At 37.9% G+C, this 23,284-nt stretch overlaps 1 protein-coding gene and 1 long non-coding RNA gene across 2 annotated transcripts in view; one reads left to right on the top strand and one right to left on the bottom strand.

Annotated features, from left to right (window-relative positions):
- The window catches only part of TDP2 (tyrosyl-DNA phosphodiesterase 2), an 18,884-nt gene extending 8,983 nt beyond the window's left edge, over positions 1 to 9,901 (top strand). The window contains exons 8-9 of the transcript XR_001874498.1: positions 5,419 to 5,425; positions 9,891 to 9,901. The gene's annotated coding sequence lies outside the window, so the exon portion shown is untranslated. The remainder of the gene's footprint in view (positions 1 to 5,418; positions 5,426 to 9,890) is intronic.
- On the bottom strand, positions 5,966 to 23,284 carry LOC108496511. Its single transcript, XR_001874499.1, has 3 exons — positions 23,081 to 23,284; positions 22,674 to 22,749; positions 5,966 to 6,058 (listed from the first exon to the last, which is right to left on the bottom strand). It is a non-coding gene; the product is annotated as an uncharacterized LOC108496511 (long non-coding RNA).

The following is a 23,284-nucleotide window of genomic DNA, read 5'->3' as shown; positions in this document are numbered from 1 at the left end:
ACAGTAACAGCAGAAAACTCCCTAATCGTTATTGAAACTGTATATGTAAAGAATATCTATGCTCTTGACTGTAGGGAGTAATGTGAAACTCTAACTAATAAAAAATTGTTTTACAAAGAGGAAGTGTATGGAAGATTAAAACAATAAACATCACACATCATATGCTGGTTTCAAAGTTAACTTTATGCAATAACAGACAAGACATTCAAAATTACTAGATCAAAATACAAACATGATAATCTATATTATGTCAACACCTGCAGACCTCAGTGTTATGGATGTTGTATAAAATAAAAGACAAGAATATTTACACAGAAACAGCTGGGCTGTGTTTCGATGAGCTAGTGGCATGGTTTTCAGTTGTTTCGGCTCAGTATAGTTGAAAAACTCCATAAAGGTCATGTTTTCACTTCTGCATATCTTAACATATTTTCCCCCAGTGGTAGCCAATCCTGTACAAAATCCTGCTGACGACACAGTGCCTGTGGGTGCTGTCTTGGAATACCGAGGGCAGGTTAACCCCATACAGGGGTTACAGAGTGAGTTCACTTAACTTCATTAGAGTAAGTTTTCCAGGTTTTTGTTCACTAAGAGTATAATAAATACGAATCAATGAAGATTCAAAAATAGCATATTTTTCTTTCTTGGAGACAAGGCTTGTTGTGTGATATGAGCTCAGAGGAAACGAGTCCCAGTGACTGAGAAGCCGTCAGTGTAACACTGCTGTTTCGGTAATGGAGCATTGAGGAGGCTTAAACAGGAGGCACAGTAGGCAGAAACACTGCTTAATTACAACGACTGAAATGAAAGTTATATTGTATCTGCAACAACCCACAGAAAAATCACTAGTGTTATCTTAGTATTTATGCTCATATGACAAGAAATTGGCTTACTAACATATTGTAGATCTACAGTTTTGACCAAGGAAAAGGATAAGAATGTTTGTTCGTCTTGTTGAAGGATAACACTTAAATGAAAGACAAAAAGTAAGGATTACACCATGCCATTATAATATTTTGAACTATTCTATTTCCTGATACTGCTACTGGTGGGACAGAGATGCTAACAAAAAACTACTCAGAAATCATTTGCTGAGACAGAAGCTTTACCTGGACCTGGTAGTGGATGCATGCAAGTACAACTGACAAGGCTGAACAAATAGTCCAAGAAAGGGAGCTTACTTCCTTGTGGCTTTCAAAAATCTTCCCAGTGATTGAAGAATCAGAAAAAAATCTGCCTCGAAGATGAATACAACCCTCCTTTTCAGTGTTGGCAGACATTTCCTTTAACTGAAACAGGTCAAAATTTTTATCCATTTAAGATGGGAGGTGGGGAAGAAGAGTCTTTCTGGAAAAGCATAACACAATCTCACCAAGGTGTGATAATCAAACCAGTGACTCTTCCAGACCTCTTTGGAACAGGTGTCGTATGACAAACTTCCAAACAGCTGGTTGATTTGTGAACAAGGCAGATAAAGGGAAGGCAGGGTTCAGGTGCTCAGAGGGCTGCACCAGCTCCCTGCAATGAGTGAAACCTCCCAGTAATGCCATGCCTTGAGTCAGGGCTTCCCTGCTACCAGCATCAACTGAATGGCAGAAGGTCCATTTGGTGATGATGGAATGGGTGCTTGCCAGGTATCCAAACTACCTCTGGATGTCTGGCAATGAGTTAGTTGTCCTGGTTGATGACAGCTTCACAGGACTTTTGTCTGCCCAGCTGAATGAACTTACTGCAGAAAGGAGCTGGAGGTAACCAGATCAACATTTGTTTAGTAAGCTACTTTTTAAAGCTTTGGTGGTCTTTAGATAGCTTACAGCACACTCAGCCTATTATATCATCAGTGTTAAACTTTTAGCTCCTCAGTGCTATGAAAGGCAAGAATTGGCTCAGCTAGAAAATACCATCTTAGCCTCAGCCATCTGCTTTCTTGGTCTGCTCCTCAGTTTCATAGCATTTCTGAACTTAACAGACAGTGAGTAGGCAATATGAGCTGCTGCTCATAGAGTTCGTGAGTGAGAGCCATTTGCTCTGATGCCTTTGTGTTTGCATTGGACTGTTTGCATTCTGTTTGTTCAATGAATAAGGAAAGTCTGTCTGTGAGAAAACCAAGGGCACTGCACCAGCTACTGCCATGCAGGGAAAGCAAAGAGATGCAGTTGCTACTTTCATCCTTTTCCCCCTACTTTCACTAAGATGTCTCCTCCTGTCAGGATGAGAAGAGGCCTTATCTCCTTACACCTGCACTGCACCGTGGAGCCTTTTGCATACTTGCACAGATGGTGCAAAAAGCTCTAGCACTGAGTATCTAAATGAATATTCTTTCCTTCAGAAGAAATAATAAAATAATAAAGAAATAATAAAAAAAAATCTGCAGTTATATCTGGTGCTTTTCCAATCAGTAAAATTAGGAACTCACAAGCACACAATGCATTGGAGGACAATCATTGTCCCTCGCTGGCTCTGAAAATCAACCCTGACAAGAAGGCTGCAGGGCATGGGAAATGGGGGTGCCTCACAAAGGAGAGATAGCCAGGCTTCCTCTCTCCACACACACTTCCTTTTCAAAGCCAAGCAGTCTCTGGCAACATCAAAAAATTGCAAAATTCTCATTGATCTTTTTTTGTGTTATTATTAGAATATTTATTTTTACACCAAATATGCTGACTTCAGCCTCCGTAACTGTAGCCTAAACATGGCAATCACAGAAACTGAGGAATCAAAATTGACATAACAACACAGCATGAAAAAATATTTTAAATGCAGTCAGACAATTTCTTTAGGCGCCTTCATATATACCCACAAGAAATCCAGTATAACAGTTCAGAGATTAATATCCTCATTTACAGATCAAGTGCATAAGTTACTGGCTCCTTGTACAAGGGAAGGTTTGAGTAGCTTCAGGAAATGTCATACAGCCTATTGTTAAAAAAAATTGGTAAGGTGGGAATTAGAGGAAAAGTAAAAAGACAAAAAAACTTATATGCTGAAGAGATGACATTTTTACATCTTTAGAACACCTTTTGTTCCCGTCATCCTCTAGCACCTGCGAAATACCATTTTCCTGTGTCAAGAATTGTCAATTTATCAAAGAGTAGGCAGAACTCAACACATAGGGGAGCAGCCGTAAAGGCGACCTGGTTATAAAGGGAAAAATACAGAACAGAAGAAGGTACCTGCTGAAATACTCACAGGGAAAATGCCTGCCAATCTGGGAAACACAAGCATCCTTGAGAAGCAAAGCTGGCATCTTTGAAGTGCAGCTGAGTACAGAGAAACTGGAAACATCTTGAGACACCATTGATAAGTGCAGAACTAAGGAACTAAGGAATACATAGAGGTGTATACTGTTGGGTAGGTTAGGAAAATACGAGCATCTTTGAACCTTTCTGCTAATAGCTTAGCAAACTATCCACTGCTTATTGCATGTATTACAATATTTTTATACCCTCCACTCATTCTGATGCAGAAATTCCATGGCTCTGCTCCTAGATCTGTGCTGACGTTCTCCATTGTGCAGCTTCCATACAAAGCTGTTTTGACAAGCAAGACAGGCCATGGTGGCAAAAATTCCATTCCCTCCCTTCACAGTAGTGAGCAGAATGCAATGTCCTCGAGTGTTGTGCTCCTTGTGCCAGGGCCTGCAGGGAGACTTTAAATCATGAGACTGGCCAAACAGCCTCAGGAGTTTGTGCCTCAGCAGCATCCTTGCCATAAACATGCTCAGGTGCGTGTGTGGGTTCTGTATGTGGCTTTGAATATGGCTTATGGAGTTTGTCCTTTCATTGAGTTAACTGGCTTTTGGGTTTATCTTCAGAGTTCAGAGAGATTGTTTGAACTGCCAACCTTAAGGAGATCAATAATATGAATATATTTAGAAATCTGGACAGAGTAAACACTGTCAAGGTACCCAAAATTAAAATCTGCAGTGCTGTGCATCCTCAAAATACAACATCTGGGGTGCATTTATTGTCTTTTTAAAATCAGTAATTAGCTGTTGATGAGTTTTTTGAGGTCTTAGCAGTAGCTGGAATATGGCTGTGAAAAATAAATATTTTTCAAGTATTTATTTAATAGGTTAGGCCTGACTTGACTCTTGACTGTGTTGCATTCTCTAATCCTGCTATACCCTTTTTGAATGGGTGATGTTAGTCAACACAGTGATGTAACAGCATTTTTATTTTACTTCCACTACTATCCAATAATTCCTAACAATTCTCTTTGCCTTTTTGACAAATGACGAGAATCAAACTGATTTTTTTTTCCAAAACCTAGTCACACTGACTCCCATATTGCTAAATTAGTCCAGCACTGCAGAGACACGTATGGTTATCCTTCCACAAGGGCACTATTTGCGACATGTCCTTGTTTTGGTCTATATGATAAGAAGAAAGCTTATCTGATGGGCAGTGAAAAAGGAACAAGCCAGGGAGAAGACCTTTTTGCTAAAGCAAGCTTTCCCATTGCATGTCAGCAGCTTTCACTTCTTCGCTGACTCCTGAGTGACAATACTAGGGAAGAAACAAATTCTATGTCCCACACATCTCTCCTCTTCATCTAACTACTGCACTTCAGTGCAGAATTTCCACAATTAGAGCATAAATGATCTTGTGCTTTTATTTTTGAGGAAAATTCTACCTTATTGACACCTTTCTTTAGGGGATGCCCGTAAGCACAGGGAAAGGGTCAGGTCTGTGAAAACTTGGGAAGTAGATTTTGGAGCAGGGTTGGAGAAATTTCCTTCTGCAAGGAACAGATTACAACTTGCCACTGCAAGGCTGTCACCTTTCTGGTGTTTAGAGAGTGGAGGAACCATTGTTTGCATATTTCCTTATTTTACAGAAGAGTAACTGGTAAAGTTACACTACTTTGTGTGTGATGTGTTTTCAACAGACCACCTGCTGCACTGATTTGCAGTCTGGGATGAAAGTTTAAAACTTACTCATCTACCTAAAAGTTCCCTCACATCTGTATGGCTTAGCTGGGCACTTGGCATGCTCCATATTGTAGTATTATCTGCCATTGCAAAACATTCTGAGGAGAACAGGGGCACTGAGTGAACTGCAACGTTTTTCATTTTATTGCAAGGAAGGGGAGTTTATCAGGACTGTGAGGTCAGTCTGGCAAAGAAAATAACTTTCTGTGTTATTACCTGTGTTTATTAATTTTCTGTTAATAAACTTGGCATGTCTCCTCCCTTCCAAGCATGAGGCAAGGAGAAAAGAGGGATTCTTTTGTTGCAGTTATTTGCAGTCTAGTTTTTCAGGCCAAATGATATTCTGAATGACCTGAATTATCAATATACTACAGGACCAAGGTGAAGTACAAATCCTAGAAGATCCAATGATTCTGTTTCAATCGATTAGTGTCTCAGGCAGTATCCTTTGGTTGAGGCTTTCCAGAGAGTTAACTAAGGTGAAAACAAAATGTTCCTTTCACAATATATTTTTGGTCTGAAAGGAGACTGGTAGCTTTCTTCTGTCTGCTTGAAGCCTGCTGAGCTGCATGTACTGTACTCTCTCAAAGCTCGGTTCTTTGCAGCTCTGAAAATAAAATACTGCAGTTTCTCCCATTGACTGACTCGAATAAAGTAATCTATGATGCATGAACAAGTCTAAATGAAATAATAATATCCTTAGCAGTGAAAACTGGATTGGTAATACAATAATTGAGCAGATTTATTGTCATCTCCTTGGACTAGCCTGCTGAAACAGCCCGCTATTTATTTAATCTCATATCAGAGGAATTACTGCTGGTAATCCATCATTAAACATAATTTAGAATGATGGGTGAAAATGTCAGCTTTTCCAACGTAATCAATCCATGTCTCATTAGCACATATAATTTATGATTCTTATAATGGAACCTGAAGGAGTTTCCAGGGAGAAATGGAGACATCAGCTGTTGTTGAAATGAGATGAGATATACTGTAGTTTATGAATTAAAACTGCATATAAAAAATACTTACCTACAGTATCAATCATCCTTTACCATTTTACAAATGAATTGAGTGACTTGGCTTTCCTCTTCTTGTGTTCTGTTCATTTTGTTAGTAATAATTCTGTGAGAAAAATATTAAAAAACATATAAGAAAGACCACTTTGCAAATTATTTCTAAGATACAGTGTGGGGAAAAGCCCTTGAATGTAAATTAGTGAGAAACACCTTACTGCTCTGTTGTTGTTTGCTAAGGACTTTGGACACCTTTCCCCCCCCCCCTTAGTCCCTATGCAGACAAATCAATACATCTCTTCAACTACAGCACAATTCTCTTTTAAGGATACTTTCTACTGTATTTTACCTCAAAGATGAATGAAATCTAGATTCATGCAGTTGTTCTGCAGCGATAATCATGGTCACAATGTCAACTGTTACCTCAGTTTAACTACACTTGAGAATCATTTCATACTTCAGCTCTTACCCATCGATAAAAGGAAATGAGCAGTAAATGACTGCCTAGAGTACAAAAGACCAACTCATATTTTGGATGAAAATGAAGATAAAATGTAGCTTTGATTTGCCTGTGGAATTCCCATTAGCTGTACCACTGGCAGAAAGGAGTTGGATCAATAGTTGGCTGGCCACAGAAAACAGGTTCTGTCTGTTCAGCAGCCAATGCAAAAGCAAAACTGTCATAGAGTGATCCTTATCAGATCATCTTCATATCCTGGTCAGCTAGAGGCTCATTGAATTCCTGGTCCTATTTTGGCTCTGAGCACAATGCACTTACAAATTATTTGTTCGTAGTCATGAAAACCATCAGTGTCAATCTCTATTGTTCTTTTTATAGGTAATGTACTTACTCAAATTGTTTAAGAGCTGTATCAAAACATCTTTTTTCCTGCTGAAGAAGAATCTGCTAGCATCTTTTCTGGTTGTTGTTGAAGCTTGACTGAAAGGATTTACTACGTGTCCTTCAGTAAGTTCTTGGAGGGTATTTCTACTTTACAATAAACATTTCTGAGTTTATTTGATCAAAAGATCAAATGCTGGCTGTGTAGGAAAAACCAACACTCTCCACAAGCTATTAACTTTCCAGAGGACAGCTTGTACACACGACAAATGAGACACAAAACATAGTGATCTTAATGGTTTTCCCCATCGTGGACCTGCAGAGTAGAGATATTTTATTTCTTTTCAATGTTCTTTAATTCATATAGTTTCAAATTACTGTATGTGAGGTGAGGATTTGTATACACAAGAGAGCAACTTTGGCTTGGTTGATCTATGGTTCTTGAAAGAATAGGTTTTGAGAGCACAGTACCGATTTAAAAAGTGTTACTATCTGCTTATCACAAAGTAGGAGGAAAAAATCACTTCTTCATGCAATGATGACATAAATTACATTACCAAATCCTCTAGCCTAATCCTAAAAGTAACCACAATGTTTTTACACTTATTCAGAAATTTATCATTGAGCTACAACAAAACTGGTTATGCAGATTTTATGTCTTCAGAAATTACAACGATATTGTCTGAAGATTGCCTTTTTATGGCAGCTAAAGGAGTCACACACTGGAAGGCAGAAAAGACATCTAACTAAGAACTGTTTACAGTTTCTAAATTGCAGAAAACAAATATTTTCATATACTACAGTATTACCAATATTTTAATATCATTATAGCCCAAAAAGTTTTAAATTAAGTAAATATTCCCATTTATTAATGTTGGTTTTGTTGTTACTATTAGTATTATTACTATATTATTATTATTACAGTGAAGTTTTGAAAAATCTTGGCAGTCAAGTGAAGTCCTGGGTGACTGGAAAAGGGGAAACATTGTATTCCTCTTTAAAAAGGGTAGAAAGGAGCACCCTGGAAACTACTGACCTGTCGACCTCACCTCTGTGCCTAGGAACATTATGGAACAGATCCTCCTAGAAGATAGCTAAGGCATATGGAGGACAGGGAGCTGATTTGAGACAAACGGCATGGCTTCACTAAAGACAAGTCCTGCCTGACAAACCTGGTGGCCTTCCATGATGGAGTGACTACATCAGTGGACAAGGGAAGTGGAAGGGCTAAAGATATCATTTATCTGGACTGCTGTAAGGCCTTTGACATGGTCCCCCACAACATCCTTCTCTCTAAATTGCAAAGAGAAGGATTTGATGAGTGGACTGTTAGATGGATGGTTGCATCTGGAGGGTAGTGGTCCATGTCTCTGAGTCTCAGTGGATATCATGACAAGTGCTGTCCCTCAGGAGTCCATACTGGGACCAATGTTATTTAATATCTTCATTAATGACGTAGATGAAAGGATTGAGAGCACCCTCAGCAAATTTTCAGATGACACAAAGCTGAGTGATGGTGGTGGCACACCTGAAGGATGGGATGCCATCCAGAGGGAACTGGACAAGATCTAGGATTGGATCCATGAGAATCTCATGATGTTTAACAAGACCAAGTGGAAGGTGCTGTACCTGGATTGGGGCAACCTCTGGTATCAATACAGGCTGGGGGATGAGCAGATCAAGAGCAGCCCTGCCAAGAAAGACTTGGGGGTGCTGGTGGATGAGAAACTAAATAGGAGCCAGCAATGGATGCTCGCCACCCAGAAAGCCAAACATGTCCTGGGCTGCATCAAAAGCAGCGTGGCCAGCAGGTTGAGGAAGGGGATTCTGCCCCTCTGCTCTGCTTTGGTGAGACCCCACCTGAAGTGCTGTGTCCAGCTCTGGGGTCCCCACCACAGGAAGGACATTGACCTGTTGGAGTGAGTCCAGAGGGCCACCAATATGATTGGAGGGATGAAGCACTTCTCCTACAAGGAAAGGCTCAAAATTGTGTTTGCTCAGCCTGGAAAAGAAAAGGCTTTGAGGTGACCTAATTCCAACTTTCCACTACCTGAAGGGAGCCTACAAGAAGGATGGAGGGGGACATTTAACAAGAGCATGTAGTGACAGAACAAGGGGTAATGGATTCAAACTGAAAGAGGACAGATTCAGATTAGAAATCAGGAGGAAATTCTATGCTGTGACAGTGGTGAGGCACTGGAACAGGTTGCCCATAGAAATTGTGGATGCTCCATCCCTGGAAGTGTTCAAGGCCAGACTGGATGGAGCTCTGAGGAACCTGATCTAGTGAAAGGTGTCCCTGTCCATGGGATGGGGGTAAAACTAGGTGATCTTCCAACCCAGGCCATTCTGTAAGTCTCGGTCTTTCCTTATAGAGTGTGGAGATTTGGTTGAAGAATCTCTATCTAGCTGAAGTTATCTGTGATAATTCTACCACAGAGAAATATGTAATCTAACGTATAGCAAAAGGACTGCATTTTGTATATGCCTACACTGATAAAGAAGGAATATTTTGCGCAAAATTCCAGACTGGAAAAAAGTTCACAGATATATTAACACATTAGACTGTAGATGAAGACTCCTACAAAATCAAGGGTCTTAAGGTAGCATTTCAATTTCTGTCCAAATCTTAGCAGTGAGCTCCAGAACAAAAATGGGAATATATATTATAAAAAAATTACAGACATGGGAAAACAATGTTGGTTTGTGTCAATAAACCAGAAAACATGCACATATCTGGTTTAGTTTTCTGAGGAGCACACATACATCACAAAATGCCTGAAAGGGATGTTTGGAGAACTTTCCTTATTCATTCTTCTCAGGGGAGAGACAAGAGAATGAAAGGTTGTATTTTATATTATGTTCTCTCCCACAAAACCACAGTTTTCTGGAGAAAAAAATTCTTTAAGATTAATCCCTATGGAATTGTTCATTCACATTCATGAAAACAGAGGGACTGATACTGCCCTTGAAAGCCCCTATAAGATGGTTGTAAAACTATTAGATGAGGCCATCTTGCTTAGCCAGCCATTTTTGGTAAGACTACTGCCAGGCTCTATTATATCAGAAAAGAAATGTATCAGCAAGAGGAGACACACAGTCTACCTTTTCTAGCAATCATAATACTTTTCCACAAACACTCAGATTTTTTGAAGAGGAATGTTTATCTTCAAGTTTAATTCTGACAATATTGTAGACTTCTAAGCAACCTGACGGTTCAGTAGAGTTGTTCCTCTCTCTTTCACACTATTGTGCTTTGCCAGTGAATGAGTCACTTCAATGAATATTCCATTCAACTCCAAAAAAAAAGGAAATCATGTTAGTCTGATTCTTTCAGTTGAATTTTGTTTGTTTTTCTAAGCACAAGACAAATAAAAAAGCACCAGCAGTGTGTGGCTTTTGGAAAGAAAAATCTGGACAGCACCGATAACAGTGAGACAATCACTGAAGCCAAATTTCATTCTGCTACAGAGAGGCAAGGTTTTAAATTACTACAAATTGAAAACATATGGCAATCAAAAGCTGTGTCTGAAATGAGAAAAAAAATATTGAGAATCAGCAGGTATCAATGGCCTTTGTATATGTTAATATTTCACTTCTAGTGAATGAGAATTAGGTTTAGTTAACCAAAATGCATTCTTGAGAAAAGATGGCACTGAGAAAGGGAAATTTTAGTGTTTATTGTTAGTAAACTAAGCATAAGTTTTAAACAGAGCCACCAGACAGATTTTTTTTATTGTTTTTGTTTGGTTTGTTGGTTTTGTGGGTTTTTTTGTGGGGGAGGTTTTTTTTAATAGTCTTAGGGAAATTAAAACTTAAAAAAAGGGCCACTGTATAAAAGCAAAGAGGGAATGGGACAGATGATCCAAGGAGCAGAGAGGTTGCAGTATATTGGGGGTGAGAGCTCTGCCAGATGCAATTAGATAATGTCTTATTCCGCCATGGGATGTTATTTGCTGATAAATACTTCAAGGTTTTGCTATTTTACTTAATTTACTATGTGGTTTATAATTAAAGCTGGGCTACTACTTTATCGTTAGACTGCAGACATAAAGGAACACCCTTCTTCTTTTATAGCAATGACTAATATTTTAATTCACTTTTGAAAAAGTGGATGGTAAAAGAAGAACTGGATGGTGAGCTTTGAGACTACTAAAATGCTGCCACGAACATATTCAGTGCACAGCTATGACACAGATGAGTATCATTTTAAGGCACAGTTAATGTTGTAAAGCTTTAATAAATATTTTACAAGTTTTTGAAGAATTTAGTAGTATTTCACTAAATATTTGCACTTTATTTTCTGCGGTAGGATAAACAAACACTATAGCACCCACTTGGAGAATAATATTCATTATATGCATTATCTGTATGAGCCCATGATACTTTAGATCCAATGTAAGATGAGTGTCTTTTATATAATTGATTTTACAAAGAAACATTCTAAGTAAAAATATTAAATATAAATATTTACTACCCCTTACTCTCCGTATAAATTAGTTTCTGATTTATTTTGCTAGGAAGAAACCATCCGCCTTTTGGCACTTGTGGGTATGTAGTTTGTAATATTGAATGAAAGCACCAGTATGCACTTTTTTATGCTATGACATATTAATAATATGTACATAATATATTGTATTGAATGGAAGACTTCATAAATCAGCTGTACAATGCTCTTAGTGAATTTACAGGTCATAAAACTTACAAAATCAATGTATATTTGATTAATCAACTCATAATGTCAGAGTTTTTAAATTAATTCTGTTTGCCCATGCAAGATTACAGCAATGGTGTGCTTTGAATGTTTGGGATTTAAAAAAAAACCCTTCCAAATTACATCTTTAATGCATACAATGGTAAAAGATAACTACTAGTGATACTGTGCATCCACAATGTGCCAAACTAGTTTGATTTAAAGCTGAAGTCTCTGGAATTTTTACATCACTTACCAGCATATTTATGTAAAGTAGTGTAAACATATAGACTGGAAATATTCAATACATTTTTTTTTTATTTTACTACATACAAAAAAACCAGCATTGAAACTTGAGTTTTTTTAAGAAGCTATTGTCTGGTCACTATCATGTGCTGGAGGTCACCAGTTCTCGCTGCTTCTCCAAACACCTTGGAGATATCAAAAATGCTGAAGCCCTTAGAGATTTGAGATGCTTCCACTTGAAATTCTATCCAAATACCATTTGATTATTGGTTATTTCAAGAGTGAAAACAACGTACGTATGACTTCATAAATGCCTAGCTGTAAAAGTCAGGTTTTAACACTGGCAATCTGAGCCAGTGATTCACAATATACCACAAGTGCTTTATTATCACAATCACTAGGAAAGATACTCTTCATGAAATCAAAATATCACTTTTATTGTAATAGTAAGTCCATGCTTTATTTATGGAATCTCAGATATTTTCATTTGTTTGTATTATTTTGCATTGAATAAAACAATTCCATGTTAAATCTGTTCATGCTGTGTTTCCAGATCATGGGAACTCATTCTCGACCTTTTGTTAGCTGTTTGTTGTTTTTTTTAGAGAAAAATTGAGATAATTCCATTACCAGGTTGGAAAGCCCCTGGGCGCAGCTCTGCTCCCCTTTGTCAGCCCAATGCTGTCATCACATGGTCCATGGATGGGGCACTGTGTGGGGAAGAGGCAGGTCCCAGTCTGACACAGCAGCACTCCAAGTACTCCGTTGCACAGACTCTTACTATAGGTATACATATATAACAGCTAGGTACAATTATGCCTATTGTGAATCTAGTAAGAAAAGTTAATGAGTTCAAACTTTACCAGATCACCTTGCAGGTCTTTGTGCGCTGTCCCTGCTTGAACATGGTGCGCTATGATGAGCACAACAGACCCTGTGCTTCTGATGCTTTTTAGGAAGCCTTCGCAATAATGAGTTATGGGAACCCGAAAAGTCAGACGCTGCACATTTAAAGAGGAAGTTGCACACACCTCTGCAGTGCTCTGTATGAAACCACTGTCGCCTGTGCAGATATAATCCATGCGGCTTCTCCTCCTGAAAATATTCTGAATGTTGTGATCCCAATATATGAAAACCTGATAACACATAACAGAAGCCTCGCCATTGGCATAGACCTTGACAGGAATTCCACCCAGGAGAACCTTCTTATGTTCAAGCATTTGCAGGGACAGGATACTGGGTAATAACTGTGTTACTCTCTCTCACAGTAGTGTGGAATGAATGCTTTTGTTCTCAGCTATAATCTTGAATGTAAGAAAGCCTAATGGGAACACTGTATACTTTCAGTCTTCCAGACACTCAAAGTAAGTATTGCTTTCCTGTTCTCGCCTTTCAGAATATCCTGAATAGTTACCAGATGCAAAGGCACTGGTAACACAATCTTGCTGAGTTTATAAGATATTTAGAAAAAAGCCCTGTAATTGTAGCAGTTTAAAAGCTTTGACTGTTACTATAAGTACCACTTTTGTATTAAATTTGGTATCACTTTTTCAAAATAAATATTTTCAGCAGGCTCTGCAGTTAAGTGCATCATTATGATTAATTTATGCAGAATGAAGCAGCCTTTTTAATTGATAATGATTAGTGAACTTTCTAAATCTGTAAAACTTCAGCATGCTTAAGCTTCCAATAAATAGCACTGTCTATTTTTGCATCACAGCTTCCATTTAACAGAACAGGAAATATCTCATCCTGAAACTGCTGATGATTCAAGCTCAAAAAAAAAAGGCTTTTATTTCATCTACAGCACGAGTGTGGGCTCATGTCAGTTTTTATAAGGCCTGCTCCAACCAGAAAGCAAAACCTAAGAATTCAAGAATCAAGGGTTAGTAGAAGTTCGTTTACTTTTATCTTTTTGTTTTCTACCATCTGATTATGACCACTGCTTGTTTTGTACTTAAAATTGATTAAACACTTCTTGTGGAAGGTACAGTAATTTTACCAGTTTCTTAGCCCAAACTCTGGAATTTTGGAAAGTAGATACATATGAATTATGTAACACCTCTATGGTCTCAGCTGGAGCTCTTGGCTAGACCAAGTGCAAATGCACTGAAATGCTCAGGAGGGAACTGGTGTGACACCAGTGTAAAAGGCAGGAGAATTAAAATTTTTGTTTAAAGTGCTTTTATATTCTGACCACAGACTTGTCTCCTCATACCTGCTCTGCATCATCTCTTTTTCTGAGCAAACCTGGGTCGGCTTGAAAGGAAAGCTGCCATCCAAAGTTTATATGCATGTGAGAGGCTAAACACCACTATTCTAAACTGCTGTGAAACTTCAAAGCCGTATTCTCCGGTGCTGTATTCATGAGCTGCAGAGTCTTTGTGTGTTATAACTGGATAAGATTAACTCAAAATCTGTTTTTTAGTCAACAGATCAAAATTAGTTGGTGGTGTGCTTATCAGGTTTCTCATGGCAGCAGGGCAGCTGCATAGGGGAGGTCATTCACACCCTCCTCACAAGACAGTTGGCAAAGAAGAATCTGAAAAACCTATTCCCATTCTTAAAGAAGATTACTCTTGCTATAACGACAACTTCACTTTCACCCACAATGTTGACTTCATAACTATCTATAAATGTTTTCTGTGCCCAAAATGTATAATTTATTTCTTTTTTAGTTTGTGAGAAAAGAGCGAACTTATGTCCCATACAAGACATCACAAGTCCATCTAAGTCTATCTAAGAAAATCTTAGTGGATACTAGTTCAGGTCTAGTTCAGCTTTATTCCTAAAGCCTGCAATACACCTAACATAAATCCATATAAAAGAACACCATGTCCAAGTTACTTCTATGTCTTTTGCCCTCTAGTGCCTAGGATAAAAAGAAACCATGAAGCTGTGAGATGCGTCATGAGCCGATTGCTTATATCTGAAACATTGCTGTCCCCAGAATAGCTACTTAAACCTATATTGGCAAATTGTGATTTGCACATGACTGTTCCTGTAATTAGAAGGGAAGCTACTGATTAAAAAAAAAAATGATTGCAGAAGTAGAAAGCAGTAAGAATAATGTTTCCATTTAACTATGTTTAGTACAAACAATGTAAAATGACAAAAACATTCAAACGCTATTTGTGTACATGGCCCAATCAAGGGTAGTTTGTCTCTCAAATTAACTCCTTTAGTCTGTTTTGGAAAGATGCTACATAGAAGCATTTCTTTTTGTCTTTCTCCACCAATGTTTATTCTCACTGAGGAAGGTCAGTGTTAACAGCAGGACACCAATATCCAGTGCACACCAGAAAGTGCACTAGCAAGACAAGCAAGGACTTGGTGTAATTGAGTTCCTTTCCTGTCATCTCAAATGGTACTTTTATGTGGGTGAATACTAGTGACAATTATACCCTGAACTGCTGTCTGCTGAAGTGAAAATGAGGCAGACTTTATGCAGTCAACCTGGTGAAATGATTCGTGCTTATGCAATGTCAGGTGCAAAAGGAATTTGATCAAAGTGGTCCTGCTGTGCAAGATACCTGACAGTGAATGGAGAGAAGAAAGGATTCCATTTTTGCCAATTATTAAGCATTAGTATAAAGTCAACTTGATTAGAAGTGGGACTGCTTAATTGAACATGATTATTACAGTTTAAAGGGCTGAGTTTTTTAGTTCCTTCCTTCAACATGATCTCTCTGACTACTTGATAAGAGTTACCTTCTTCCCCAGTCACTTCTCTTACCTGACCTTGGCCTACAGATAGGCTTTGGCAGTTAATGATATTGTGGCTTACGAGAGCAGAAACTGCAAAACAGGGTCTTCCCAACGGCCTCAAGCCTAAGTGGTACTTGTTAGTTAACAGTTAGAATGGAATGGTGATAGCAATGGGTGAAAAAAATCTGACATTTTACACTTGTGTTATCTTGAAATGTGAAGGAAAAACTACAGTACAAATAGCTGTATGCTTGCAAATTGTTTTTGATTCTGCAAAGCATGCCTTTGTACAATTGCAGTAAAAATTTATTCAAATATTTTTGTCCATGTGTCTTAACATTCATTGATGTCTCAGTTGTGGAAATATGGAAAGCATTCTTTCTAGGGAAAAAAACAACAGCTTAGTCATAAGTTCATATTTTTCTTTACCCTATCATCATTTCACTAAAAAAAAAATCTTTTAGGGAAGGTAGGCAGTCAATTTTTGCCATAGATACAATCATTCACTGAAGTAGATAGAGTCACAGAAGGAAAAGTTAAGGGCAGACTTTGACCTGTCTGTAAAACAGCTTTTCTTCTAGCAAGTCAATAAAGTGAAATATGTAGTCAGTTGTGGTCAAAGTACACCCTTCACTCTGCATAATACCTTGCATAATTTCTCAGGTAAGAAAAGACATGGCTCTGCTACACATAATTTTGACCATGCAAACTTCAATTGTTGATATGATGATGCAATCTGATACTTTCATTAAGCTTTTGGTGCCTGACTGTAGTAGCCTCACTTTCCACATTGAATTTTATGATCTGGTCATCATTTTCCAGTCAAAAATTTCTCATCACATACACAGCTAGCATACAGATGATTCCAGTCTTAGGTTTTAGTCATTAGAATGAGATCCATCACTGTTTTAATACACTGAAGATAATGATGACAAGGCAGGCGTGGTAAAGTCTGAGTCTGCCTGAAAGGGTTGGTGCCCATTCTCAGAGAGTGTGGTACCACTGCATTGGGTACCCTGGGGTTGAAGGCTCTGACCTACCTTAAAGATGCTTTCTGGACACAGGTCCTTTGTGACTACACAACATTGCACTGGCAATCTATTAGTACATGGTTGTAGGTCTTTTTTAAGACAATACCAGTTTGCTAACTGAGAATGAGAAGAAATTTTGTGGGAGGAGGACATCTAGTGATCTGATATGTATTTACATGCTGAGCTACTTTCCTCTCACAGCTGAGTCAGCCAGCTAACCAGCTACAGGACCTTTCAAAGCATAGTGAATAGGGGACAGGTATGCTTTGCTCTAAGGCTGTAGGCTTGGGGTTTTGCTAAGACAATATCCAAAACAACAGCGTTTTAACCACCTAATTTTCAAATCGAGCCTCTTGAAATTAAATGTTGCATAGAATTAGTGATTATGGCTACACTTCTTGTCTACAGCCATGACATTTCCCAGCCTGTATTTTGCTGACATAAATGACCACTTCCACATTTCTTGCAGAATAGCCATTAAAATCCTGATATATTTAATCCTAAAGCTTTCAAGTGAACTGTACAACTGCTCAGCATAGCAGCATCTCTGAAACACACTGACAGTTCTTTAAATACTGTTTTAAAAATACTTCTTTTAAAAAATTCTCATGAAAGCATGATTTATTACATCTCAGACTGATGAAGATTAGTTATTCAGCATTGTAACTGCAATGGGAGGATATTTCCATACTTCATACTATTGGCCCCTGACAGACTGGATTTCTCCTGCCAGATTTCATCTTGGAAAAGACCCTGCTAATGACATACAGCTTTTCATGAGTGTGTTTGTACCAAAGTAGTAAATGAGGGGGTTGAATGTCTGTGTGTATGTTACGAACATAGACAATATGTGTATGTTACAAACACCAATATGAGCAATTCTCTAAGTCACAGGGCACATCGAGAGGGGTTAAAAAATCCATTCAAACCATATTAAGAAATCACACCCCTGATTCAGGACTGAATCCCACCCATTCACACCAGAATTCATACAGAATAAAACTCAAAAGCAGAATTGACTTTTTAAAGAATAGCTTATACTGGCAAATCCAATATAGTATGGAAATTCTAAATCTTCTTTGACTTTGAGAGGAATCAGTCCTGCCCTATGTAGTCTTAGACTTGTTATGCTGTATGAAGGTTGGTCACCTTCCTAATACAAATATTTCTCTGAATCTGACTTTTCTGGGAAAGATAGATGATAGGACAAAGCACTGCTCAAGGCAATTTTCTTTTTTATCTGTCTTTCCTATTACTGAAGTAATCCTAACTTGTATAACCTCCTCTGTAAAGCCACTGCCCTCCCCGCTGAAACAAACTGTTTGGAGGGTGGAAGGAGCAGTAGCGATCCCCTCCTGCCCCCCCTTGCAGGAGCTCTGGGGCTCTGAAAGTGCTGATCCAGAGCCAGGAACAGAGAATGTGGGGGAAGGCAAGTCCCAGCAGTGTTGAGCTGGTGAGGCTGCTCAGGAAAGAACGCAGCAGAGCACAGAAATGATACGCTTCTGGCACCATGGCAATATTAACAACTAAAGTTATTTGCTTTGCCTATTGCATTTACCATGACAATAAGACACGTTAGTCTGAGAACATGTGGAAATGGTGAACTTTGGAGGGTTTGGATAGTAAAGAGAATAAATATGAAGTAGATTGATTTTCAACATGCTCTTTATCTAATGTTTTACTGCTTTCATTTTTTTGTCCTTTTATTCAGAAACCTTCTGTTTCCATTAAGACCAAACTTTTAACTGGAACAGAAAAAAGATGTTGTACTTTAATTCAGGTTGTACACTCATGAAGAATTAGAAAATAATTTCAGTGGCAATAAAGCTAGATAAAAAGGAAACCCTCCTTCCGCCCCATTACAGAACCCAAAGTGAGATACTGAAGTAATTCTTAGGGAAATAGATTGAATTCTGTACTATTGTTTATTGTAGCATTTTCTCAGTCACTAATACTGGTATGAAAAGCATATGACTATTTTAGAAAATTACTTAATCTTCTTTTATTTTAGCCAACATAACCCATGGAAGTTGGCAGGAGCAAGAATACCAAGTAACTTTTTATGGAAAAATAATTCTGGATGCCTTTCAGCCTTATTACCATGACTTTTCCTTAAACTCCATTGATTGTTGGACTAAAAGTTTAAATTTCTCTGCACATGGACAACTTCTCTCAGGGATGAAGAAGATTTCTTTGTCATGCATAAAATTTTAGTTCCAAAGTCTGATAAACAAAAATGTAATTGCCATTGCTGTGATTATTAACCAAGCTTCTAATTTTTAGCATTTTCAACCTGACAGATACTTTTTATTCTTAAATAAAGAAAAATCCTTCTCCAAATAAAAATATATAAAAATATATCACTTCCTTCTATTTCCTGATTCCGAAAATTACCAGGTCCCGAGCTCTGAACATAATGAAATTGAAGACCCTTGAGGGTGACCTGAAGAACTATAATGGTGAAGAACTGTGATATGGTGGTTTAGCCAATTTCATAGTCTGCTTAACCCTAGAAAAATGAGAATCGAGTTTTCTGTTGCTAAATATAATGAATTCCTTTTCTGTCCTGTCCTGTCAGAAATTGTCAAACTTCATCAATGAAAAGAAAGATGTGGTGCATGCACATATAAAAGGTAATATGAACATACATATTTTAAATGGAGAAATGCTGCATATTGCCACAAGAGGATTTTTTTGAATCAGATATTGCATAATTCTTCTAAGTAAGTATTTTAAAATTAGCAGATAAAGTGATATAACACAACTTCCATATCTTCAGAGCAATTTTCTACTATTTGCAAATGTGGCTACATATTCAAGAACATAAATACAGCTAAGTGACTTAATTTCAGGATAACTTTTAAGCTACATTTACTTTAAGTCTGTTGGTATGCAATAGAACAAGGCAACCACTTTTAGTTAGAATTAAACACCTTACTGAATCAGAGCATGAAACACCTCATCATTTAATAGTAACACGACTTACACTTTTAATTGTATTTACAGTTGTATTAAATTCAATGTGGCTCAGCTTGATTTTGAGGACAGTAATAGGTGTCATTTTTGTTTTATGCTACATATGAATGTACTGTCAGAAAAAAGATGGTCAGATTTCTCTTGATGATCACTCTAAAATGCTCATAATTACAATTTCATTCAGTTATGACAATATTAAAACAGGAAATTTGCCACCTTAGGCAAATTTCAATTTATCTCCAGCCTTTAGCCTAGGCTTTTGCTAGCCATGGGATACAATAAGAGTGCTGGAATCCCCCAGGACCCTACATCTGCATATTCCATAAAGCTCTTTTAACCCAGCACATATTCTGAGGGACCTTATGGGTTCATGCCCAGGATGAGTTCCCCTGTAAGCCAAAAGAGTCTTTCTGACACGATTCAATTTGCATTTCTCAACTCTAGTGATAATAAATTATACCAAAACTTTCCAGAATGTATAAGTAATATTTATACATTTAGTAAAGTCTTCTGCAACTACAGAAATTATATGTTGTTCACTTTTATGGTCCTTGTTGGCAAGTGAAACACAATAGATTTTTTCTGTACAAAATTCAAGGGATGCCAGAAGTCATCAAGCAACTTGAACACCTACTCTCATGTTAGAACCAGTGCTTCCTGGTAATTCCAAATATCCTTTGGATATGAAACCTATTGTGGATTAACCCCAGCTAGCACCTGAGTACCACATAGCTGCTCACTCATTCCCCTCCCTGCCCTGCTCTGGTGGGATGGGAAGGAGACTCAGGGAAAATAGAAAAAGTAAGACAAGCAGTTTAATGGTGGAAACAAATTAAAATATAATAATAGTAATAACAATAATGATAATTATAGTAATAAAGAGGAGAGGAATAAAGACATAAAACCCAAGAGAAATAACTGATGCATAATACAATTGCTCATCACCTTCTGCCCAATGCTCAACCGGTCCCTGAGCAGCAATCAATGGGATCACTGGATGTGCTTTCTTTAATCAAGTGAACCAAGCATAGGATTTATTTGCAAAATAATTCCTTCAATATTTGGTGGGTGAAGACCTTGCAGTCTTCCCTGAGCATGACCCATCTTGGCTGCACTCTAGCGATAATAAGGGTCCCTGTTGGGAAATGTCTGGTGAGAGCAGCACAGGCTCCATCAGTTGGATCACTTCTGTCAAGTACAAGTGTTTTTGTGGGGCAACAGACAACCAAAGGGTGGCATCCCTAAGAATTTGCTGCTTCTGGGCTACTTTTAGCTATTAAGAAAATTTTAATTATCAACCTGCCAGTTCAGTGTCTTTTTCCAGTTATACAAAAGCAAATAAGAAGGAGACCACACACATTTCTATACTAGTGCACTAAATGTGCATCTCATCAGTTTTAGTACATAGAAGACTTTCTAGGAGCTGGCATACTTCTATGCATACTTGTGCTATGCACTGTACTCCTACGAACAGCTTGAAGGTCATGTTGAAATCATCTAGTAGACTATACATCTTCCACTCAGAAACAGGAGCACAGCGAGAAATAACTTTGTTTTGCAAAGGCAAGAGAAGGTGTTGAGACAGCCTAAAGCAACAAATCCCCTTCCTCCCTGTAAACAACATTGGTGCCAAAAGAGTAGTAACTGTTCAAAATATCAGTACTAGAATACTAATTCTTTATTAGAATGTAGAGAACAGTTTTGCATAAGACTCAAGAGTAACAAGCCAATAACTAATTTACACTGTCATGCTTATTTAAGTTGTATTTTTTGTTTCTTGGGGACACAACATAACTTGGGTAACACTTACTGACATATGACAGATTGTCTCCATAGCTTTATGGAACGTATGCTCTTCAAAATACTGCTCGCTACCAGCAAAATCAGTGCTTAGGATAAAAACTGAGGAAAACATTTCTCTTTTGTCAAAGTACTCATGTTAAAATATCCCAATTCAGCACAGTTACTTTGAAGCAAGTAATCTAAATTCAGTATTATAATATTATACAAAATTAATACTCAATCAGGTGCCAAAAGATGAAACGCAGATTCCGCTTCTTCTGGATTTTCATGGTAATAAACATTTAAAATCTTCTCATCAAGTGTAGTGTAACCCCGGGATATAACAAAAATGAGTTTTACAGTATAGAAACTCAGGTAAGCAATAACTCAGAATTGAGTGGTTGTATCTCATTTTAGTCAGTATGACAAAAGGAAGAAACCTATGGGGGTTTTTAGCAGAATGGAATCTTAATAACAGTTAATGTTGCACAGGTCTTGCCCCAGATTTTCTTGGTTTTTGTTTTTTGTTTGTTTGGTTTGGTTTTTGGTGTGGTTTGGTTTTGGTTTTGGTTTGGTTTTTTAATTGTTTTTAGACAGTGATGTATTTCATGTGTCAATTATCATAACCTCAGGTCCAGATTACCCGAAGACTCTATAGAATCTTTCCTCTGCTGTATCACCTGAGCATAGGGGACTTCTTCAAGACATGGGGTTATTTCTGCTGAGCCAATAGCTCAACAGCCAATAGCTATTTTATACTCTTAGCTGCACCAAGAGTATAAAATAGTCTTTTATGAGTGAGAGGCAATGAGTGGGTAGAGGCAAAGCAGTTTCCTATAGAACAGTCAACCTCAGGAGAAACAAGACTGATGGTTGGTATTAACAGCAAAGATAAACCCAAGGCAGGGTGCCAAGTGTTATAGAACTCATATGACATGTATTTGGTAGCCCTGTCCCATAGGCCACCTGAGATCTCATATGTCTTGGTGGGATGTGGGCAGATGGCTGCAGTTTTTCTCCTGTCTCACATCCCCAGTGGGCAGAGTTTTTGAACAGGTAATGTTTGCCTGTGTTTTCCTGCAGAAGAACAGCCCAGGAATCAATTGTAATTTTGGGCTGGGAGACATCCAACATAAAGTAAAGAGAGACTGGGGAGACACTGGTAAAACAAATGAAATCATCCCGTATTTATTTATGCCACGGGTTAATATTTCAGAGAGTAGACAGAAATGTTATATTCCTGCAATATCAGATGTATGCATTCAACTGTCTCATCTAGTAAGTGGCTGTTCTACACCTTAGGGTTGAGTGAAAGTTGCTGTTTGTCTGGAAAATGAGTGTTGTACCACTCAAGGAGAACCAAGAGTCCTATTTATTTATTTAATTAATTTTAATCTATTGTTTATTTATCATTAAGTGTTTATTTTCAGTGATTCCAAAGTCTAACCTGTCCCTGAGAAGTCTGCTATGTGGTGAATCCAATTCTCTCAGGGCTTGGAGTCCTTCCCAAAGCAGAAAAAAGCCTGAAATGTTCAATAAAGTTACCACAAGATGCATCACACAAACATAGATCTACTCAATAATATGTTTGTATAACATAAAACAGTACTTCAGTAAGTCCTAATCATGAAACTTGACATATCAATCAGTATGCTACAAATGAAAAAAATTACATTACTTCCATGTAATCACTCTGAAAATTCCCAGAAGTAGAGAATGTAACAAGAGCTTACATCAGCCTTCCTCACAGCTTAAATTAAGGGAGTATAATTTTGCTGTGCTTATAAAATGATGTTAACCTGCTTTCTGGGAGTCAAATATGTAAATGGTGAAGAACTGGAATATGATACGTACAAGACACCATAGGGGAATGAATCCCTTGAAGAATTTCAGTTCACTCTGTATTTCAAACCTTAAACTTTGTTGGTTCACACAAGCATTTCGTTTAGCATTGATGTGTCTTCGTGTCATGTTCCAGAAGATGGCAGTTGTCCCATGGTATTTGTGGTAGTTTGGTCTAGGCCTTCCTTGGTGACCAGTTTGTAGCCAAGGAAGTGC

The sequence above is a fragment of the Lepidothrix coronata genome, unplaced genomic scaffold, assembly GCF_001604755.1.
Source record: "Lepidothrix coronata isolate B3197 unplaced genomic scaffold, Lepidothrix_coronata-1.0 Scaffold40, whole genome shotgun sequence".
NCBI lineage: Eukaryota > Metazoa > Chordata > Aves > Passeriformes > Pipridae > Lepidothrix > Lepidothrix coronata.
This window is presented reverse-complemented; position numbering and strand designations above follow the sequence as displayed.